The sequence below is a fragment of the Sinohyriopsis cumingii genome, chromosome 15 (genome assembly GCF_028554795.1).
Source record: "Sinohyriopsis cumingii isolate HCF-2022 chromosome 15, ASM2855479v2, whole genome shotgun sequence".
Classification (NCBI taxonomy): domain Eukaryota; kingdom Metazoa; phylum Mollusca; class Bivalvia; order Unionida; family Unionidae; genus Sinohyriopsis; species Sinohyriopsis cumingii.
Window position 1 is genome coordinate 33,654,480 of NC_142975.1, and position 21,968 is coordinate 33,676,447.

Consider the following 21,968-nt stretch of genomic DNA (forward strand, 5'->3'; position numbering starts at 1 on the left):
CGATACTTTTGCCAAGTATTTTCGTACCCCGGTAGAACTGAACCAAGGACTGAATTTGATGTTCGTGTACTCCGATGTGGTGGAGTATAACGTGGTGGGACACACCTCTGTGCCGTTACTGCGTGTCATTCCTTTCAAAGTGGATTCTGCCGCGAACGCTGACGAGGAAGGTGGAAACACTTACCACGTCCACCGCGAATTTGTCCATCCTCACTATTTGCCTGTCAGCAAGTCGTATTTGGACACGGTCAACATTACTATAAAAGGAGATTTGGGACAAAATATTCCATTCACCAAAGGAAAAGTCACGGTGAAAGTCCATTTTCGAAAACGGTTCTCTCACGACTCGTAAGTAAGTCATGTATCCAGTGTACCGAGGGGTTGCACGACAGCGAGGACACGGTTTAGGAGACATGTTAAAATCGGCCTTTCGTTCGGTGGCCCCGGTGTTGAAACCGATGGTGACACGCGGATTGCACGCCTTGAAAGATGCGGCACTGACGCAAGGCAAAGAATTTCTCCAAAATGTCATCATCGACAAACAAAACCCTAAAGAAGCCTTCATGAGGGCTGGCAAAAATGTCTTGTTGCAAACGGGAAAAGACATTTTGGGTCGCCGAGACACACCTATAAATGCCCTGCACGCTACCGAATCAGGCATTCAGCAAGGACAAGGCAGAAAGAGACGACGAAGAAAACACCCTTTCACCAGACTTCAAGCGAGAAAGGCCAAGAAAAGAAGAACCGTTCGAGACTTAGACGTTTTCGATTATTGAGACACAGTAACAAAAAAAATGATGCACCGAGAGTCTTGCGCTTGTTCCAAGACGGAACTGGATCTGTTTGCCATGCCCCCCACGATGATGACGATGCAAGAATCCCAATGGGTGGAATTTCATCCCGTCTCCTCACTGACCGATTCCGCTCCCATCGAGTTTGAAATCAAAGGACAGCCCGAAGATTACATCGATCTGAATAGCAGTTACTTGTACCTGAAAGTCAAAGTTGTAGATAAGACAGGAGGTGATATAGACACTGAAGCGGTAGCTCCCGTCAACAATTTCATGCATTCCTTGTTCAGTGGAGTGGACTTGTACTTGAATAACAAACTGGTCAGCAGCAGCATGGATACTTACCCTTACCGTGCCTACCTGGAAAATCTCTTGACGTACGGAATAGACGCCAAGAACACTCATCTCAATGTCTGTGTGGTATGGGAAGGTGACGATGCAGGCCAGTTTGAAGAAACCGAAATTGATACAAAGAAAGAACACAATGCGGGATTTGTAGAACGAAGAGACAGAATCAAAGGAGACAACAAAAGTTTAGAACTGATGGACCGTTTGCATTTGGACATGTGGTTGCAAGAGAAATATTTGCTGAACGGAGTGAATGTTCGCCTGAGACTGAATCGGAGCAGTACCGCTTTCCATTTATTGGCTAATGATGACGATTACAAAACCAAAATCCAAGAAGCCAAACTCTACGTACACCGTGTGGAAGTGTTACCTAAAGTGGGAAACGACATCAGTCAAACGTTGAGCAGAACGACCGCCAAGTATCCCATACGACGTGTGGAAGTGAAAACGTTCACCATTCCCGTTGGACATCATTCCATGATCGAAGATCATCTGTTCCAAGGACAGCTACCCAAGCGTTTAATCCTTGGTATGGTCTCGAATGAAGCCTTCAACGGAGCTATCGCTCAAAATCCTTTCAACTTTCAACACTTCAAGGTGAAGAAAATCGAAGTCAGTCGCGATGGCAAGACCTTGTGTACCCGACCTTTCGAACCTGACTTTACCAAGAAGAATTACTTGAGATCGTACTTGTCCCTGTACGAAGCCACCGGACAGTTAGGAACCAATACCAGTCACGGCATTACGTACGACGATTATGCAGGAGGCTACGCTTTGTGGGCTTTCGATTTCCCTCCAGACCAAGGCAGCGACGAGGGACATTTCCACCCTATAAAATCTGGCCAGATTCGTGTGGAACTTCAGTTTGCAGAACCACTGAACAAGACAGTGAACGTCATCCTGTATGCAGAATTCGATAATACCATAGAAATCAAGAGTTTGAGAGAAGTCATTCTAGATTATTAGAAACCATGGAAGACTGTTCTCCCTCTTTACCTAGTGGAGAAACTTTAAAGATGGAATGTGAGGAGACTGTGGAAAAAGAAGAAGTGATCATGATGAAGTCGAGATGGCCAGAACAAGAAGTCCATTTAGTCTCCTGTTTTGCCAAACACTTGGTCGACAAAATGACGGAATTGATCAAGAAAAATTGTTATGGATGTCAAAACGATCATCCCAGTCAAATTCAACACGATAAATGCCTGATGTTGAGTCAAGAAGAAAAATTGGACGAGTATCTGGACGAAGCTTGGAGTCTCATCTCGAACAAAGACGTGTTGCACCAGTGGTATAAAGACTTGCGTGAACATTCTTGTCCACCATTAACCACTCAAGAGATCCATCGTATCGAAGCTCTCCTAAATCAGAGTGAGGAAACAGAACGAATAACCGTTTATTCGTCAGACATTTTCAAGCAAAAAGTCAGGATCGAATTGACGACTTATTATTACCTGTGAAGAAGAAAAAAACATGGATACCTGGGAACTTTATTACCTTTTGAACCACAGCTCGTATACGGCTTCTTGGAATCCTGTCGTCTGTGCTAAAGATGAACTCCCTCATCGCAAACCTAAAGACCATCTAGCTTACGTGATCAACACGGACGACAGTCATCTCCCAGGAACCCACTGGGTAGCCGTTTACTTTCCTCAAGAAGGATGTGTGGAATATTTCGATTCGTACGGATTGCCCCCTTTGGAAGACGATATCATCGACTTTATGAGAAGAAATGCTCAAACCACCCGTTTCAATAACGTGAAATTACAAGGCACAGATTCCTTGGTGTGTGGACAGTACTGTGTGTATTTTCTGCATCATCGCAGCCTGGGCTATTCCTTAGAACATTTAGTGACTCATTTTGATCCTCGTTCTTCTGCTAGAAACGATGTGAAAGTAGATCGATGGTTTTGTGACCATTATGCTTATCTTTTGTCTCAAGCTAGGAAACGTAGTGTCCATCAATGGCCTAATGATTTCCAACAGTGGAAATCACAATTTCATTCACAACGTTGTCAGCCCTGTTTAAAGTAGATTGTCAATTGAGAAAAAAATGTTTGAGATTTGAAAAAAAAATGGTTTGATGTTAAAGTGTTGGATTATTGTTAAAAATGTTAGAGTTGTTGTTGGTTAGTGTTAAGTGATTTTTGAATAAAAAATGTTGTGTTTTGAAAAAATGCCTTTGTCTTTTGTTTAGCTATAAGAATGTTGAATTGATGCTCTTTCATTTCTTACTATCCCTCTCATGACACTCACTGAACGTTGCGGCTCGAAAACCGTGGGGATGTTTTCCTTCACGTCCGCGCTTTGACTTTAAGAACCGGGGTTGTTTCCAGTCTAACCATCCATTGTCGACTCATCCTCCTACGAAGATGTGCTCCAAACTAGCTAAGCTCAACGAAGCCTACGTGAATTTGCATAGGGTCAGACACAGTCTGATACCGAAGCCAGAAGAAATAGAGAATGTGAGAATGTTAAAAATCACTGAAGACCTGATAGAAGAGCTCTTCAGAGAAGAAATGAACAGGGAAAAAGAAGAATGGACAGAGAAGTACAGACTTCAGAGACAGCAGCAACAGCTGCAACAGCAACAACAGCAGCAACAACAACAGCAGCAACCTGAAGCTGACAGAGGCTTTGTCGATTGCCGTATCGACACCAAAGAGTTCTTCTTCTCTTTCCGAAGAAGCAGACCTATCGCCAGAAAATCTATCCTCAGAGGACATCGCATTCTTAGAAACTAAAAAAGAATGCCATAGCAAACAAAAACAACAGCCCTTTTCAGGGCTACCCCAATACTCTAGAAAAGAAATAACGATCGATTTGCCAATGTGTGTAGGTAGAGTAGTGTGAAAATAAACACTAACTCTTTTATAAAAAATGTGAGGGTATGTGTTTGTGTGTTTGTCTTTGTAAGAGCTAACGTAAGTTGGTGAGGATAGTAGATTAAAATAATGTTTTTTGGGTTTTTGAGGTGTATATTTGGAGTTAGGTTGGATTGTTTTGCGTATGTGGATAGTCAATGGAAGTGATTCATAAAAAATTTTAAAATAGTGATGGGTAGCATAAAAAGTGAGTGAGTGAGTGTTTCTTTTAGGTCCGCGCGTTGTTGTTGTTTTTTTTTGGTCATAATCTAGGTAAGATGAATTTTATGTTTTTAGGGGGATGTTTTCCATCACGTCCGCGCTTTCACTATAAATTGAAACTCGTTCGGCAGTCCAGCTACCCTTGTTAATTGATCAACACCACCACCACCACCAGAAGAATGAACACCAGAATTGTGAAGCTGCTAGAACTCCAGATGCACCTGGAATATGCCAGGCGCATAGTAAACGAACTATCAGCGGAGGCTATCATAGAAGAAGCAAGAATGAAGAAAGAAGAGGAGGAGAGAAGAGAGAGGGAAGAAGAGGAAAAGAAAAGAGAAGAGAGGATGTCGTTCAATATTCCCGAGACAGAGGATTGGGGTGTTGAAGCGAATCATCCTCCCTCTGCGCTCCCCAGAAGAAAGGTGAAAGAAGACTGGGGAAGAAGATGCGTGTGTGGCGCCAGGCCAGGAAGGTGCAACCATTAGATAGGTGCATCAGGAGTTCAAAAAAAACCAACAGCCCTTTTCAGGGCTACCCAATACTCTAGAAAAGAAATAACTATTAATTTGCCAATGTGAGTAGGTAGAGTAGTGTGAAAATAAACACTAACTCTTTTTTAAGATAGTGTGAGGGTATGTGTTAGTGTGTTTGTGTTTGTAAGAGCTAAGGTATGTTTGAGTGAATAGCAGATTATGGGTTTCTTAGCGTATGTGAAGAGTATAGTTAGGGTTTTATTATATGAAAATAGAAAGTAGGGATGTTTTCCTTCACGTCCGCGCGTTGTTCGGTCATGATCTAGGTAAGATGAATTTTATATTTTTTAGGGGGATGTTTTCCTTCACGTCCGTGCTTTCACTATAAGAACCCACAGTGTTCGTTGTTCAAACCATTCTGCAAAGAATAAAAAGAAGATGGCGTCAAACCAAATGGACAAAATACAAACCTTGCAAGACGTTTTAGACAACTTAGGAATAATGGAACAGATGCTAATAAGACTCGTTGAAGACCATTATTCCTATAGTCCCCATCGTGTAAAGATGGAAATCAATAACTTAAGAAAAGCAAAGGACAAGATTAGTGGTGTCATGAAAGAGATAAAGGAGGAGAAGGAGGATGAAGAGGAAAGAATAAGAATACGCAAATGGAACGAAAAAATTGAAAAAGAAGAAGAAAATGAAAAGAGGAAGAAAGAAGAGGAGGAAGAGAAGAAAGAAGAGGAGGAGAAGAAAAAAAAAAGAAAGAGAAGAAGAGTGTAGGAGATAAAATAAGAAATTGTGGAGGAAAAGAAGAAATTAGAAGAAAACCCAAAGGCCCTTTTCAGGGCCAGCCATATTTCTCGAAAAGAGATAGCCTTTCCATTGCCTACCCCTTTTTTATTTTATTTTTTATTTTTTTATGTTTCAATTTTACATAGACCCTATACAGTCCCAAGGGTTTTTTTGGCCATGTTAAATATACATAGACCCTATATTGTCCCAAGGTTTTTGGCCATGTTAATTCCCATAGACCCTATATTGTCCCAGGGTTTTTGGCCATGTTAATTCCCATAGACCCTATATTGTCCCACGATTTTTCTCCATGTTAAATTTACATAGACCCTATATTGTCCCAAGGGTGTTTTTAATGATAAATCCCATAGACCCTATAGTATCCCCCTTCACTACTGGTATATCCTGGCTCAGATCGCTTTAAACAGAATTTAAAAAATTATTTTAGAAGAATATTGGAGGATTTATATGCAGATCAACAAATTATGGATATACTATAACGAAACCTTTAAAAATTTTATATTGAGGACGTCATCGCATGTCTACCAAGGATAGACAGAAACAGAAATTTGAGACATTAGAGACCTGTATCACTCCTATATAATGACAATAATATTGCTTCGGAAGCAATTGCAGCTAGGAGAAAAAAATAATAGTATGTCTTTCATCAAAAATAGTGATACTCATTAATTAATTTGTGCAAGGAAAAAATAATTGCAGAAAATGTTAGGCTACTATATGATATTATGCATCAAAAAGAAAATAAAATTATAAAATTGTATTATTGTCAATAGACTTTGTGAAAGAATTCGACTCAATTAACTGGAACTTGGTCGAAAAGGATTTAAAACCTTAAACTTTGGTAATTCTGTGTGTAAGTGGTTTAGACGGTTTTGTAATAACTCCAAATGTTCTGCTATAAACAATTACAATATGTCATCATTTTTGGTCTTGAATGAGGACATCGTCAAGGGGATCCTCTTTCGCCCTACATTTATTATCAGTGTTGAGATCTAAAGCAAAATGTGGATGTAAGGGGACTCATATGTGATATCAGTGACTATAACTTGGGCAAAGATGCTGATGACGCTTTTATTCGTCTCGGTGGATCTCTTAATACTATTAAATCACATGTGAATATTGTTCAGTCCTTTTCTATTACATGGACTTTGTTAACATAGCAAAAGCAAAGGATTCTTAGATTAGAAACAAGAAACTTTCCACTGACGGAATATGTCCCAATATGGACCTAAACTGGTCTTCTTCAACTTACCAGTCCTTGACATCGACTTTTCGCCGACTTACAACAAATAATTACAGGAAGAAACTAACGAAGTCAAAAAGAATACTGGTATACTGTGGTCAAAGACATTATTCTTTTAGTAGGTCAAGTAATTGTTATAAAACGAATTGTTCTGCCAATATTCATACCTATTTTTAGTACTCCCAAATAAATCGGCTGTATGTCTTGGTCTGTCTGTCTGGGTTTGTCTTGGTCTGTCTGTCTGGGTCTGTCTTTGTCTGTCTGGGTCTGTCTGTCTTGGTCTGTCTGTGTGTCTGTCTGGGTCTGTCTTGGTCTGTCTGGGTCTCTGTCTGTCTGCCTGCCTGCCTGCATGCATGCATGCGTGTCTGTCTGTCTGTCGGTATGTCTGTCTGTCCGTATGTATGTAGGTAGGTAGGTAGGTAGGGAGGTACGTAGTAACGTACGTATGTACGTAGAAAGGCATGCATGCATGTAAGCATGTATGTTGTTGTTGTTGTTGTTGGGTTTAACGCCATTTTTCAGCATACGATAGGCTATACATGGCAGCCAGTATTAATGGTGGAGGAAGAACTCGGGAAAACCCCGGAAAGAACCACCGACCCACGAGAAGCTACTGGCAAGCTGTCTCACATACCCACATTGGCCGAATCCTAGACTCGAACAGACGCAGACAGAGGTGAGATGGCAGTGTGTGTTTGTGTGTGTGTGTGTGTGTGTTGTTATTGTTGTTGTAGGGTTTAACGCCAGTTTTCAGCACATGATCGGTTACACATGGCGGCCAGTATTAATGGTAGAAGAACACGGGAAAACCCCGGAAAGAACGACCGACCCACGAGAAACCACTGGCAATCTTTCTCACATTGGCCGAATCCTAGACTCGAACCCACGCAGACAGGTGAGATGGCAGTGATCCGTAACGGAAATTGCTTTAGACCACTCCGCCACGCGGGGTCCCGTGTGTATATGTATATGTAGCTATGTGTCTATATATATATATATATATATATATATATATATATATATATATATATATATATATATATATATAATAGTAATAATAATAATGAGGACTTTGTATAGCACCTAATCTTTAGAAGCTTTAAGTGTTTTACAACATTAGACAACACCTATAAGTTAAAAAACATATAATGATATGATTACAAAAATAAACATCATTACATTAGAAAACATTATTTAAAAAAAAAAACATGTTGAGAATGTTTAAGGTAGGAAATATTATTAGGTTTTTAAGTTTGTTCTTGCAGTCGAAATAAGTGAGCTTTGAGAGCCCTCTTGAATAAGATCATTGTGTCTTTGTGTCTGTGTTAAGTGGGCAATTCATTCCGCGTTGCTGGGCCCTGCTATGCAAAAGAACGCTGTCCATATGACTTTGTTTTCATAGTGGGAATACTGAGTAAATGATTGTCAGAAGAGGAGCGTAAGTATCTTGCTCGTGTGTACACATGGGTGAGGTCGGATAGGTATGTTGGACTAAGAGTCTGAGAGTGAAACGTAGCACAAAGAAAAGATATTGTGTTTGATTCTGGATCGAATGGATAGCCAGTGTAGGGTACAGAGCAGTAGGGAGGTGTGCTCTGATCGTGGTATTCTAAGTATGATCCTAGCAGCTGTATTTTGAACTTTTTGAAGTTTCTGGAGCAGATATTGAGATGAACCAGACACAATTGAGTTACAACAGTCCAGTCTTGAAAGTACTAATGAACAAACAAGTGTTTTAGTGGCATCAACTGAAAGATATTTGCGAATTGAGCTGATGCGTCTCAGCTCAAGATATGCAGCCTTGCATATGTTCATGACATGTTGGTGCAATGTGAGAGTACTGTCCATAGTAACACCTAGGTTTCGTACTGATTGTGTGAATTTAATGTTGGTGTTACTGATATTTATTGTTTGAGGTATAGGATATGACTGAGAAAGTCTTTGTGTTGTGATTAGAATGGCCTCAGTTTTATCATCATTCATCTGCAGCTTGTTACATGTCATCCATGATTTCACATCAGAAATGCATCTCTCTACACCTTGGATGGTAGCATCAACTTCAGTTAGGTGACTAGATTTGTATATTTGGGTGTCATCAGCGTACAATTGGTGAGATACTGGATGATGATCTATGACAGTTGAGAGCCATTGAGTGTACAGAATGATGAGAACAGATCCAAGAACAATCCCCTGTGGAACACCACAACATAGATCAACTGTGCTGGAGTGTATTCTAGTTGCAGACACAATTTGTGTCCTGTTGACCAAGTAGGACTTTAACCACAGTAAGGCTGTATAATGAATGCCAAATATATGCTGAAGACGGCGTAGTATTATCTCATGGTCTGTTATGTCAGATCCTGCAGACAAATGAATGAGGGTGAGGACTGTAACCTTTCCGCTATCCAACGCAGAGAGAATGGCATAGAAGAGTAGTTTCAGTACTGTGGTTTATCTTGCTTGCTTGCTTGCGTTCTCGTCTATGATCATTATCTAATGATATGTATAATCCGTATTTTATTAACCTGATATAATCGTTTTTGAAGAGGTAATGAAGTCAGTAAGACTGTCACTCATAGATAAATTTAAGCACGCATGCATACGCGCAAACAAGTATATAAATGCATAAATACATGTGTCATGTAGAAAACACTACAAATAAAATTACAATGTTATAAGTTTTCCATTTCCTTTTCGTTACTATTTCAAAGTTAATATTCAGCACACAACAATATAGATGTATTTACATGTTAGAAATATTATCATCATCAAACGATTCTTAAAAGATCAGTGCCATGCTAAGACAAATGATTACAGATTTGCATAGTTGCAGGTATTGAGATATTTCGTTTTGTCAATATGGTAGCTGCCACAGTACTACTGTTGTCTTTTTGTCACTTTTCTGTTGTATTTCATGATTTAATTATCTGGATATGATTGATCTGTGTTAAAGAGGAAATAAAGATAGTCAGTTCAGTCAGCCAGTCAGCAGTCAGTCAGTTACATACATACATACATACATACATACATACATACAAGCATGCATGCATGCATGCATGCATACATACATACATACATACATGCATGCATACATCCATACATACATACATACATACATGCATGCATGCATGCATGCATACATACATACATACATAGCTTCTTAGTTAATATATTTTCTTATTTGCTCACATACTTTGTTAATTAGATAAACTCTATAACATGAGAGTTGCACAATCAATATGCAAATAATAAATAAAATTAAATCAACAGACAAACAAGCAAATTAAAAAATCTGAAATAGGTACCTTGATGGAGAGATGGCTGATTAAGGGTGTACTCGAAGATGAGTTTTTAAGATGATACATGCGGCTATTGATACACAATCACCAATGTTTAGGTATTTTGTCTGCATATATGTCCTTGTGTTTGTATTAATGACCATTATCTAACCTACCATGAAAAAATGTGAACATCTGATCGTCGAGTTCTTCCTCCACCATTAATACTGGCCGCCATGTATATTAGTCTTTCGTGTGCTGAAAAATGGTGTTACCCCCCCCTAAAAAAAACACAACAACAACCTAATGACTAATGTTCCAATGAACATCACGCTTTCTATAATCACTCCGCGTATGTTTAGATATCGTAGATAACAATGTGTGCTTATGGTAAAATACAGCTCTTACCTATCTTAGTTTCGCTCTGTGTTGATGTTCCTCTTTCTCCACAGGTAGCTGTTCTTAAAAGCACAATAGTGCAGCTGAAGGTGAATTTTCTTGCAAAAATGTTGGGACATTTATGTATATCAACTGATTAAATACTATTTAAAAGGCATTTCTGGGGTAATATCAAGTACATAAGGGTTCTCGTTATGAAAAACGAGCTCTCTGAAATCTTCGTACGTAGAGTAACGAATCTATCGTCTCCATGTTGAAATCCCGCTCGGCAGTTATCGGCAGATCCCGAATGAATAACACACATAATTCCGGTGACCGAAATTTGCATAATAGGCCACATTGTAAACATTGAAGATGATGACGTAAAACACAACCACGCTATGAGACCGCCCAAAATGTCAACAACAGTGAGTACGATCTTCTTCTGATCTCGTTCTTTTCTTCTTATCCTTTTGCTTTCTAATTTTAATTGTGAGAGGAAACAATGAAATGCATGTAGAACTACGTTTATAGTTATATTTCAAAGTTTTTGTGGTACGAGAATAATTTAAAACGACGTGCTCTGTACAGTATTGCAAAAACACTAAATACTCACTCTATTTCTTGCCCAGTAGAATTCGTACTCCCTCACGTCCCCACCACTCAATTTTATAAATGAAAAGCATCAGGCATATTTAAAAATGCTCAGAATTGCGTAATTTCATTAATCAATTTATAAATTCTAACCAGATTGTCACCAGTGGACCCCCAAACCCCATCTTTCTGACGTTTCAAACAAAGCGGAAAAGAATTTCTCCAAGTTAATACTTTACATACAGAAGGTTTTAAATAAGCTTTCTTTTTTTTTTTTTTTTTTTTTTATAAATCTTCGACTAGAATGTGGAATCTAGGTTCAAAACTCGGGGCCAGATCATAAAAAGGTACACACACACAAACGTACAGTCACTTGTCAGCTGTAGTTTGACCACAGCTTTATTCTTGGACATGTTTATTGGGTATTGTGCACACTGAGTAAATAGACACATAGACTTTGCTTTGATGCCCATTCGAGGAAAGTAGGGGCCATTTTTGAATTTTGGATCCCCACCCCACCCAATACTTGACCTGATCCAGCCCAACAAAACTTCTATCAAATCACAACTTCTCATGTATTAATTTCTGATCCAAAGCTAGCACTATATTCCTATAATTTTAATAAGTAATCATGAATATATTAGTTGTCAAATTATGAAATACATTTACATATTAAAATTCATTAGATGGACTTAAATCAGCTCACTTTCAAGCTCAATTCTAGAGCGACCTTTAAGAGGAAGAGGGAGGATGAGGCATGGAGCAAGAAGTTGAAAAACCAGATGGGGGAGAGGAGAAAGACATGCTGTGCAGCCTAAAAACTGAGCTGACCAAGCTCTACACATAGTTCAGACAAGGCAGACAAGAGTAAGGGTAATTGTTTATTTATATCTTGCAAAACAAGTATTGATAGATATTGAAAAATGTTTGGTACTAAGTTGGCAAAGACTCTAATATCTGTGTCAGTAGTGTTTTGCACAACTTAGAAAACGCATACTTGTATTAAAGGATTAGTTATTTTACCCAAACAATGTATGTTTAAACTGCTTTACTTTTTGTTGCTACTCAACACCCCACCCCAATATGATTTGATAAAGGAAGATTATGCACAGATACCATAGAAAATACAGAGGCCACCTCATTTATATGGCCACCTTATATAATACCAAAATAGTAAAAGTATTATGGAAACAATCTCATAGAGTACCCCATTGCACGATGAAATACATATAATTGATATGAAACTAAATACAAAAGGTTTTAACATGGGTCACTTACATGTACAAGGTATAGTGGAAAAAATAGAACAGATTAAGTTAATGTTGTCTTCCAAGGAAAATAATATGCATGCTTTAGGACTCACTGAAACCAAATTAAATGCTAGCCACAATGATAATCTATTTCACTGTCAAGGCTACAATAAACCATTATGCAGGGACAGAGAGACAGCTGGGGGGGGGGGTCTTGTATACATCACAAGATGTAAATGCAGAAAGGCGACCTGACTTGGGGTCACATGAAATTGAGAGTATTTGGGTGGAAATTTCTCAAAATAATGCAGAATCATTCCTAGCTGGTTTCACTTATAGGTCACCTTCCTCCAAAGCAATTTGGAATGATAACTCTTTGAAACAAATAGAAAATGTTCATGCACAGGAGAAAGAAACATATATACTCAGCAGTGTAAATAAGGACCTACTCAATACTCAAATAAACAGTAACTGGATGGAATTTTTTGAATCATTAGGCCTAGTCCAGCTGGTAAATGAGCCCACAAGTGTAACAGAAATATCAAGCACTCTTATTGATCACATTTATACCAACCTACCAAACAATGTGGCTTATGTTAATGTACCAAATGTTGGTCTTAGTGACCACAATCCTACTTTTTTGACAAGAAAGGTTAAATGCAACATAAATAGGAACAATACACAAAAACTGTCACTTAACAGATCTTTCCAAAATTGAAGTAAATAACAATTTCAAGATGACCTATATACAGTTCCATTGAATATTATCCAAAATTTTGATGACATATGTGAAGCTCTAAAAGTGTGGACTGATTTACGAATGTAGTCTCTAAGCATGTACCACTAAAAGTACATTGAGTAAAGTATGAAATCCAACCTAACTGATTTACTACTGAAATTCTAGATACTATGAAGACACGAGACCAATTGAAGGCTGTGGGAAACCATGCATAATATCAAGTATGGGGAAATAACATAACAAGTATGACTGAAAAGGCTAAAAAAAACCTTATTATTAATCAATGCTTAAAAACACAAAGAGCAACACAAACTCCATTTGGAAAGTTTTCAGTGAATTCATTGGGGTAACACACAAAAATCAGACAAATAAAATTCACTCACTTCTGGTAAATGACACAAAAGTCACTGATTACACTGACATTGCAGATATTTTGAGTGATTTTTTTTTTCACTAATATTACCACTAAGTTAAAAGAACCAGTGATAGAAAACAAGTATAATGAACTGAAAAATGCCTAAGGAGGGATGTTTCTCTATCCCACAGGTATAAAAAAACTGCTAAAAAATGCCTCAGTAAACTTGATATCAAGAAAGTTACAGGACTTGATCATATTGGTCCACCACTCATTAAAACTTCTGCCTCAGCTATTTCAGATAGCATAACATTCATAATAAATTTAAATATTGCAACCTCATCTGTCCCCAAAATATGGAAAACTGCAAAAGTAATGTGTATGCACAAATCTGGTTCTAAGAATGATGCTGATAACTACCAGCCAATTTCAATACAACCAAAACTTGTCAAAATTGATTGAAAAACGTGTCCATGGCTTGTTCATGTCATATTTAACGAAACAGTTGCTGTTACACCCTATTCAATCAGGCTTTAGAAAGAAACATTCATGTGAGACTGACTTGATCTCTCTAACTGATAAATAGCTTCAACCACTTGATCAAAGTTGACTAATAGGATCTCTATTTGCAGATTTCAGGAAAGTTTATGGGTTGGTGTACATGAAATTCTTTTAAGAAACTGAAAATCAACCAATGTGATGAAAGCACAATTAGATGGTTTACTTCAAAGTTAAGTGAGAAAACACAACATGTTTATATAAATAATGTTCTGTCGGAACCTGGAACAATTAGATATGGAGTACCACAAGGTTCAATTTTAGGTCCATTGCTATTGATACTATTTATTAATGGCCTACCACTTTTTACTAAGGGACTCAATTTCATCTACAGATCTCTATGCAGATGACACAACATTGTCAGACATCCAAAACACAAAGCACAAACTATAAATTTATTTACAGGATGCCCTAAACAAACTGGACAACTGGTGCACATGCAAGGGCATAGTGGTAAATACTGGAAGAACTAAAATATTACTTATCTCAAAATGGCAAAAAAGAACAAATCTTGGTAGTGATGAATTATGACTGACATGGAAGGATACAAATTTGCAAATGGTTTGTCATGATAGACTACTTGGTGTTTTGGTAGATAATAACCTATCATGGACTGAACATGTCAGTAAAAAAGTTAATTCAAGTTTATGGCTTTTCAGTAGGATAAGGTACAGAAAACTGTTTTATACAGTTACATACAACCCTATTTAGACTACTGTAACACAGTGTGGAGTAATTCAAATGCTAAAATCATAGCAAAGCTGGCACATCTTAAAACTAGTGCATTCAGGCTATATCAATCCAGAAAGTAAGCAAGGAAAATTTTAGCTGGTAAGTTAAAATTATTACCTATTAAAGACTGAATCCGGTTGAGAAAAGCCAAAGTAATGTACATGATATCCAATAATAGTGCTCCTGAATATTTACAATCACTATTCAAGTATAGGCTACCTGGTAATACTCCACAACTGTGATCCATGTCTACCAAACAGTATAAAATTCCCAAACCAAATAAGGAATTATTCAAAAAATGTTTCCAGTACTCTGGAATTTTGTTCTGGAATAGTATTCCAGTTGACTTTAGAAATGCCAACTATATTTCCTTCTTCCAAACCAATATATACAGCGGCTTCAGAGATACACTTAAAATAGATAAATTCATTTCTATGAAGGCCTAAAGGTAGATTAGCTAAAATCATTTCATATGTAGGTATTAGTGATCTACGCTAGTGGCATACAAACATTCAATACTATAAAGGTTAACTTGCTCTTTTTTCAGTTTAATTAATAAACCAACTTAAGTAATACATTTATTAGTTGTTTTTTTAAAATAAAAAATGGGAACAAAAAATCTATGCAATCTGACTTTGGAGTTCAGCAATTAGACCTGACTAGATTGCAGTTTTCTATATAAAATTAGACATGTACAGAATTCATATAGCCATTTAAGTCTTGTGAAATAAATGCTACACTTTTATTTTTCTGTTTTAAATATGATGCATGCCTTAATGTGTATTTCTAAAGCCCCAAAATATGTTAAGATAATACTATATATGCAATATCATGATAAGCATAAGGACTTCATAATCCTAAATTGTTTTATTTATCCAGAATGAAGACTGACATGAAGGCTTGTAAGAAACTTTTTTCTTCTTCATATCTGATCTAACATTTTTGGGTAAGAATTTGAATTGCCCAGTCTGCTTGGCATTCAATGTTTCCACCTCTGAAGTGGTGATTACTGCAAATAATTTCTGTATAACAAATTTACTCGATTCAATGGCAATTTTGAAATTTCTTTAATTCTTTCAATAACTTTTATATATTCCTTAAGCGTGTTAATGCCAAAGCTTAAAATTTTTACGTACAAAAGGTATGAATAACTTGACCGGTATGTTGGCTACATTACAGAAAACCTCTTTCTGTATATAGGATATGTGTAGCACATGCCTATGAATGTACAATTTGCACTTTATACCAATAAAATCAAAATACTACATCAGTTTACAAACAGAATTAAAACTTTGATAGTTTAAGTTACTCTTACAATACAACATTTACAATGAATTCCATTTCCAAGGTGGACTCTCAAAGAGTGATAATTGATGTACATACATGATTGTTGTAAATGTTATTTCTTTGCAACCACTGTGAAAGAATTTTAAAATTGTAAGCTGTCCAAAAACAGACATGCATACATATGCAAATGATAAGGACTTTGTTTTAATTTACAGTTGATACTTATTGAGTAGATTCTTTTCATTACCTGATTTCAATGTGGGTACCTCACTATACTAAACAAATCTAAGCTGCAATCAGCCATTCCTATTTGATCCTAATGTAGGAGTCTCTGACTTCTAGAAATGCTCCCCAAAAACTCTGAGCTGTCCATCTTAACATACACTATCAGTTCTAGTTGCGATGGAACTCTCAGTGTTCATGTCAAAATAAAAACCATGTGCAGTTTTGATCCACGTGTATTTCACAGTGGAATTTGCTGATCGAAGATGAATAACATTTGAATAAGCGCTTGCTCCTATTATTTCTTAAAATATATTTTTTTACATTTTAGAAATAGCATATTACAATTGGAATAATTTTTCAGATTTTTCAAGATCTAATCCTTGATGAGGCTGTATATGCCTTGTCCAGGATGTACAGACGAAATGTTCTTGTCCTCGGTGATAAAGTTGACTTGATGAGTGCCAACAGTCATGCTACCTATAGGCAGTTCATACTACGGCAACATGGAAGGTTGGGGTCTGGACAGAGACATGTAATTCCCTCTTGCTGTTTCTGGCAGATACATGACAAATATCCCGATGGACAATGCACTGGCTTCATCCCCTCTAGGCTTACATGAACTTAAACACTTTCTTGCATGTATGATTTTGTATATAAATGGATACAATTGATTTTATTCATTGTTTTCTTATAAATGCACATAAAATTGCATCAAACAATAATGCTTTCAGATTTTTTTTAACACTAGTCTATTTCTGCCTATAAACAATGTGGGCACGATCATAAATAATCAATATAAAAAGTTTTCAGCAACTGCAGATACAATATTATACATTATTTTATTTTCAACTACTGATATTTCAGGATATTATATAAAGTGTAACCTGCCTTAGCTGACACCTCCATATATCAGACACTGTTTCATATTTTACATAACTAAAATCGAAAGATCTCCTTCACCACACCAAAACTAGAGTTGATGGTGGTTCTTGAGGTGCCAGGTTTCTACATATTCTCCTGGGATCATCTTCCTTTAGTTCTCTTCTCCTCTGCATACCCGGCTTTCCCTCAAGTTGATAGATGAGGGCTTTCTTTATAAGCTCCCTGACGTAGGGATGTTTTCTTTTCCTTGCAAGGGTAGACGGGCCATCTGCCACTTTTTTTGTTGTAACATCAATGCCTGTTTTGAAGAAAAATTTATTTTCTTAACATGTGTGACAAGCATCGCCATGCTAACCCATATTAACTTTTTACCCAATATTAGAGCCTCATGATCAGTTCCCAAGGAGTTGCTGAGGGTTTGTTTTCATTCTTATTTGTTCAATTCACAAAATACTATGTGAGACAGGATGCATTTTTGGCCATTCCTTCAGAAAGCAACATGTTTTCATGAACAGGTATTAGCTAGTAATCATCATGATGACAGCATCTACCCCAAACGTCCTGAGGACATTCCATAAACCCCATATATCCTTAATAAAGTGTGTCAGTCCCCTGGGAAAGTGATATACATATCACTGGATCTAATTATTAGACTTGCATTGCTCAAATAAAAATAAATACCCACTAGAATGATAACAATACTAATTACAAGATCTGTATGCATGAAAATATTAAGATTCCTTACCACAAATATAAATGTGTGCCGATTGTTGCAAAATGACTTGTATCTAATACAAAGTTTTCATGACTTGTACATGTGAATAATACTCCATTCTTCTGATCTCCAGGCAGGGATCATAATGCACAATCAATATATAAAATTATTTCTAATTTCCTGTAGCGAAACAAGCTTACACTATCTCCTCTCCTTTGTTTCTCATTACACCTCAGCCACTATGTATATTGTGATCCAAAGCAGCTAGCTCATTCCTAATCCTGTACACAGGAGGGATGTATGAAAATCTCTTGGCACTGCACATCATGATCTGCTGATGAAAAACTTCAAGCTCAGCAGTGCTTCTGCAAGTATCAAAAACATTTATCTTGTAACATGTGTTATTTGTAATCTGCTAACAGATTAATATTATTAAATAATCTTTACTAAAGTGTTTATTGACAGAGTGTCATGGAATTGTTTGTACCTGATGTGCATGTATTATACCTGAAATTACCAAAGACTTGAGAAGGAGAGTCACTATACATGTATCATGTGCACACATCTTATGAATTCTAACTTATTCAGATCTTCAAATGGTAAATATATACAGTAATTTATTATTTAGCTGAGAATAAAAATATTTCAAGTGGTCTTCACATTTTTCTTTTAAATACTATGCAATTGTTGCAATCCTGAAATGGCATACCTGAAATTTAAGTAATACTCCACTATTTAGGAATCTTTGGTCCAAGAGCACCTGTGCCAAGGTTTTCAGCACTTTGGCTTTGTTCTTGGGATCATCTCCATCAAGCCAAGGCTTTGTCAGCTCTTCATTCTCCAGGTAAGGTTCATGAAGACATTTATTAATGCCTTAGCCATGTGAGAGGATCTACTCATGTGTATTGGTGATGTGATTTAGGACACTCCTCAAGATACTCTGAAAGAATGCCACAATCAATACCTTTAGCACCTAAAGCCGGTCTCTTTTGTCATGGTGACCCCATATTCATAAGACAACTTAATTTATATCATAAAGTGAAAGCTACATTGTAGAACTGGCTAATATTTAGCGTAGCAGGATTCAAATTTTCCTCAGATCATTGTTCCTTCAATATTCCACATTACCATGACATTTCAAATAAATTACTTCTAATAAACTACATACCTAGAAGATTTGGTGATGAATATATATGGATAAAAAATACATTAAAAGAAATCAGAAAATAAGGATTATGCACTGTAGTTTTAATTTCATACAAAAGTATACAATAGCAAATGTTTACATATATGTTTCAAATAAAAGGACTGAAAACTCACAAAAAATTGTCCATAGCTGCTAGCAGTCTTGCATGGAAACCAACACTGGTTCATGTCTAGGGACCATTGTAATAAAACCATATTATCTATTTGTTTGGCAACCTTGAAAAGTAGGTAGATAAAATAAAGTTAAAAATGCATGAAGAGCAATCATCAAAACAGTAACAGCTTTTTAATTCCAAAAGTTTTATAACAGTGAAGAGTGAAAACCAACAAGTCATTTAATTCTCAAGAATAAAAAAATGAAATTTAAAAAGAACTTACAGTACTGTAAATTAAATCCTAAATAAGTTATATCACCAGTCCTAATGAACTGCCAGTGGTTTCCAAAAACAAACTTCAACTGTTATCTCAGTATTTTGTTTTTAAATTAAATATGTCTTATGTGCATTCATCATGAGCTAAGTGGATAGATGGGAAGAGGGTGTTAGCAAGAACTGCATGTGGGACATAGATACATGTATAAATGGGAAACGGCATAAAGAAAGCATATGAGGCATGTAGACACAATTTCAATATACAGTCACTGTTCCTCTAAGTAGTGAGTGGGGGAAAAAACCCAGTACACCGGAACTTTTTTGCATAACCAAAACAATGATAGTTCAAATTATGCCTTTTTCTATGCATCAAGTGGCACAGTTGAAATACCCAACCCCACTTCTGAGAAAGCAAAATTCAAGGGTTTTTTTCGAACTCAAACTAAGAAAAGCATGAAGTGGGAACTCAACCTGCTGGCAGTTATAATAATGTCCTTTATCAGCATTGCATTTGTTACATCATTGTTTTCAGCAGAATGACAATTGTAAGACAAGCCCCACCCAAGCACAAAAAAAATCTGCAAGAAATTTGTCATTTTTACCTTCCTGATTCAATAGCAAATACTTCAGATACTGAAGGTGTCTTCATTCTCTCAGTATGTTGCAAAAGCACTTGGCCAGGTGTTGATGTGAAGCATGAAAATGTACTGGCCATTGGTTCTGTATGCTTGGGTTCATCTTTTGCTATATTCTTTGTAACTTAAAATATGAATTAAATATTCATTTGTATTATAAGTTATGCTTTAAATCTGTTTCTTTGTGCACTGTGTTAAACACATAGAACTGAAATACTTCATTTAAGCAAGAATACATAATAATAGATCTAAAAAAAATTCACATCAATAAAACTAACTTGACTGCAGCTCAAAACTTTAACTGATAACAATCTGCCAGCCATATATTCTGGTAGCACTACAACATCCTTTCCTATCATGACTAGAGATCCTTTTGTAACTGTAGTCAATACAGTGCTTTATAATAGATTTACTAGTAGTTGAAAGATGTACAATAAAATCTTATTATTTGTTCCATCACGTTTACATGATAAGGTTATTAAACTTTTATGCAAGTAATGTGCATGTCACATTAACCTAAGGTGTGTGTGTGTGTGTGAGAGAGAGAGAGAGGGGGGGATAGATATGATATAAATAATGATAACGTTTGTAAATGTATCGAAGTTCCCTCGCCGAATTTTATAAAAACCTGTCCCACGAAGATAATTGGCAGGTGTACAAAATGACCTTTATGAGCAAGCTGTTATAAAAAATAATATATTACACCCCAACATACAATACACACAATGCAGTAACCGAGTGAAATATTGATCTGCCGATCACATCTATTTTGGGCATATCACAAAGCAAGTCCTTGTGCAAACATTGTATTAATAAAACAGTGTGCTTTCAAACATACAGTAGGAACAAGATATTGAAAAATGGAAAACACTTATACATAGACATCACAGTCACCTGATTCTGGGGAAACTAATGTGTATCACCATATAACACAGACATTGGCTTACCTGTCCAACAACTTCGCCATTTCAGTGCCTGATGCCTGTCCAACTCTTACATCAATGCTCTCCATCGAACAAACTGGTCCCCAAGACGAATTCTTGATAAGTCTCGTTCGGTTTCTCAGACAGTGTTTCGACGTTTCTTCTCGGAAAGCGACAAACGCGGGCGACCTTTACGTTTTTGACTCTCACGTGTGTCCGCCATTTTTGTTTATAGTAGATATTTAAATTAAAACCCCGTGACTCATAACCCGCCCACTGGACGACGATGACGTATACGTTTTTTTTTTTTTATTTGTCTACGCAATCTTCATCTTATTAAAATTAAGAAAATGGTATAAGGAGTGGTATAAAGGGTATACTTTCGGTGGGATCCCGAGCTGAATAGCCTATCATACAAGAAATCTAATTTTTTGTAAAACTATCAACAATACTCGTGTATAATGTCAGTATAACGTGAGCTGATTCCAAATGTACTCACCTGTAGTGTACTGTGAGAATTGACTGAGATTATTCAAAGTGCAGTCATGCGTAATGACGAAATGATTCTAAATGCAGTCAGTAATAAACATCTTCTCGTATTTAATTTCATTTTCATCAAGCTTTGGCTATCGAGTTAATCAATATTAATGATTATGCCGTTTAATTCATTTTTCCGTGAATATACATTTGCGTGTATTAGTTTACATATGTACAATATGATCCTGGTCGAATGGGGGGTTGGGTTGGGTTTCAAAGCTTTCCGGATCGCCCAGTCTATAAAAACGTACACTTTTACAAACGTTCAGTCACTTGTCACTTGAAATTTGACCATCGGTTTATTCTTGAGCACGTATATTGGGTAGTATGTATCCATTGAGTTAACAGACATAGACGTTTACTTACATGCACTTTCGAGAAAGGTCATGACACTTTTAAAATTTAGGAAAAATCCCCATCCACCCCCACTCTAACACTTGACCTGATCCGGTTCTGTTGATTTCTATGCAATGTTTATTATTGCAGTTGTAAGGTTGTTCAATGTAGTCAGAGGATATAAACAAGATTATTTAGATAAAGGACGTT

At 36.8% G+C, this 21,968-nt stretch overlaps 1 protein-coding gene and 2 long non-coding RNA genes across 5 annotated transcripts in view; 1 reads left to right on the forward strand and 2 right to left on the reverse strand.

Moving 5' to 3' along the window:
• The window catches only part of LOC149781574 (uncharacterized), a 44,373-nt gene extending 33,795 nt beyond the window's left edge, over positions 1 to 10,578 (reverse strand). For both annotated transcript variants that reach the window (XM_089935616.1, XM_089935615.1), the window contains exon 1: positions 10,444 to 10,578. The gene's annotated coding sequence lies outside the window, so the exon portion shown is untranslated. The remainder of the gene's footprint in view (positions 1 to 10,443) is intronic.
• Positions 10,579 to 10,701: 123 nt separating this feature from the next.
• LOC149781575 (uncharacterized) lies at positions 10,702 to 18,404 on the forward strand. The gene is made up of 3 exons (XR_016414735.1): positions 10,702 to 10,841; positions 11,732 to 11,880; positions 16,515 to 18,404. It is a non-coding gene; the product is annotated as an uncharacterized LOC149781575 (long non-coding RNA).
• Positions 17,982 to 21,593, reverse strand: LOC149781576 (uncharacterized). 2 transcript variants are annotated; one of them, XR_016414737.1, is made up of 4 exons: positions 20,910 to 21,593; positions 19,071 to 20,086; positions 18,460 to 18,690; positions 17,982 to 18,115 (listed from the first exon to the last, which is right to left on the reverse strand). It is a non-coding gene; the product is annotated as an uncharacterized LOC149781576 (long non-coding RNA). The 2 variants fall into 2 exon arrangements; XR_016414736.1 differs by lacking the exon at positions 20,910 to 21,593 and having other exon boundaries at positions 19,071 to 20,900.
• Between the last annotated feature and the right edge of the window lie 375 nt (positions 21,594 to 21,968).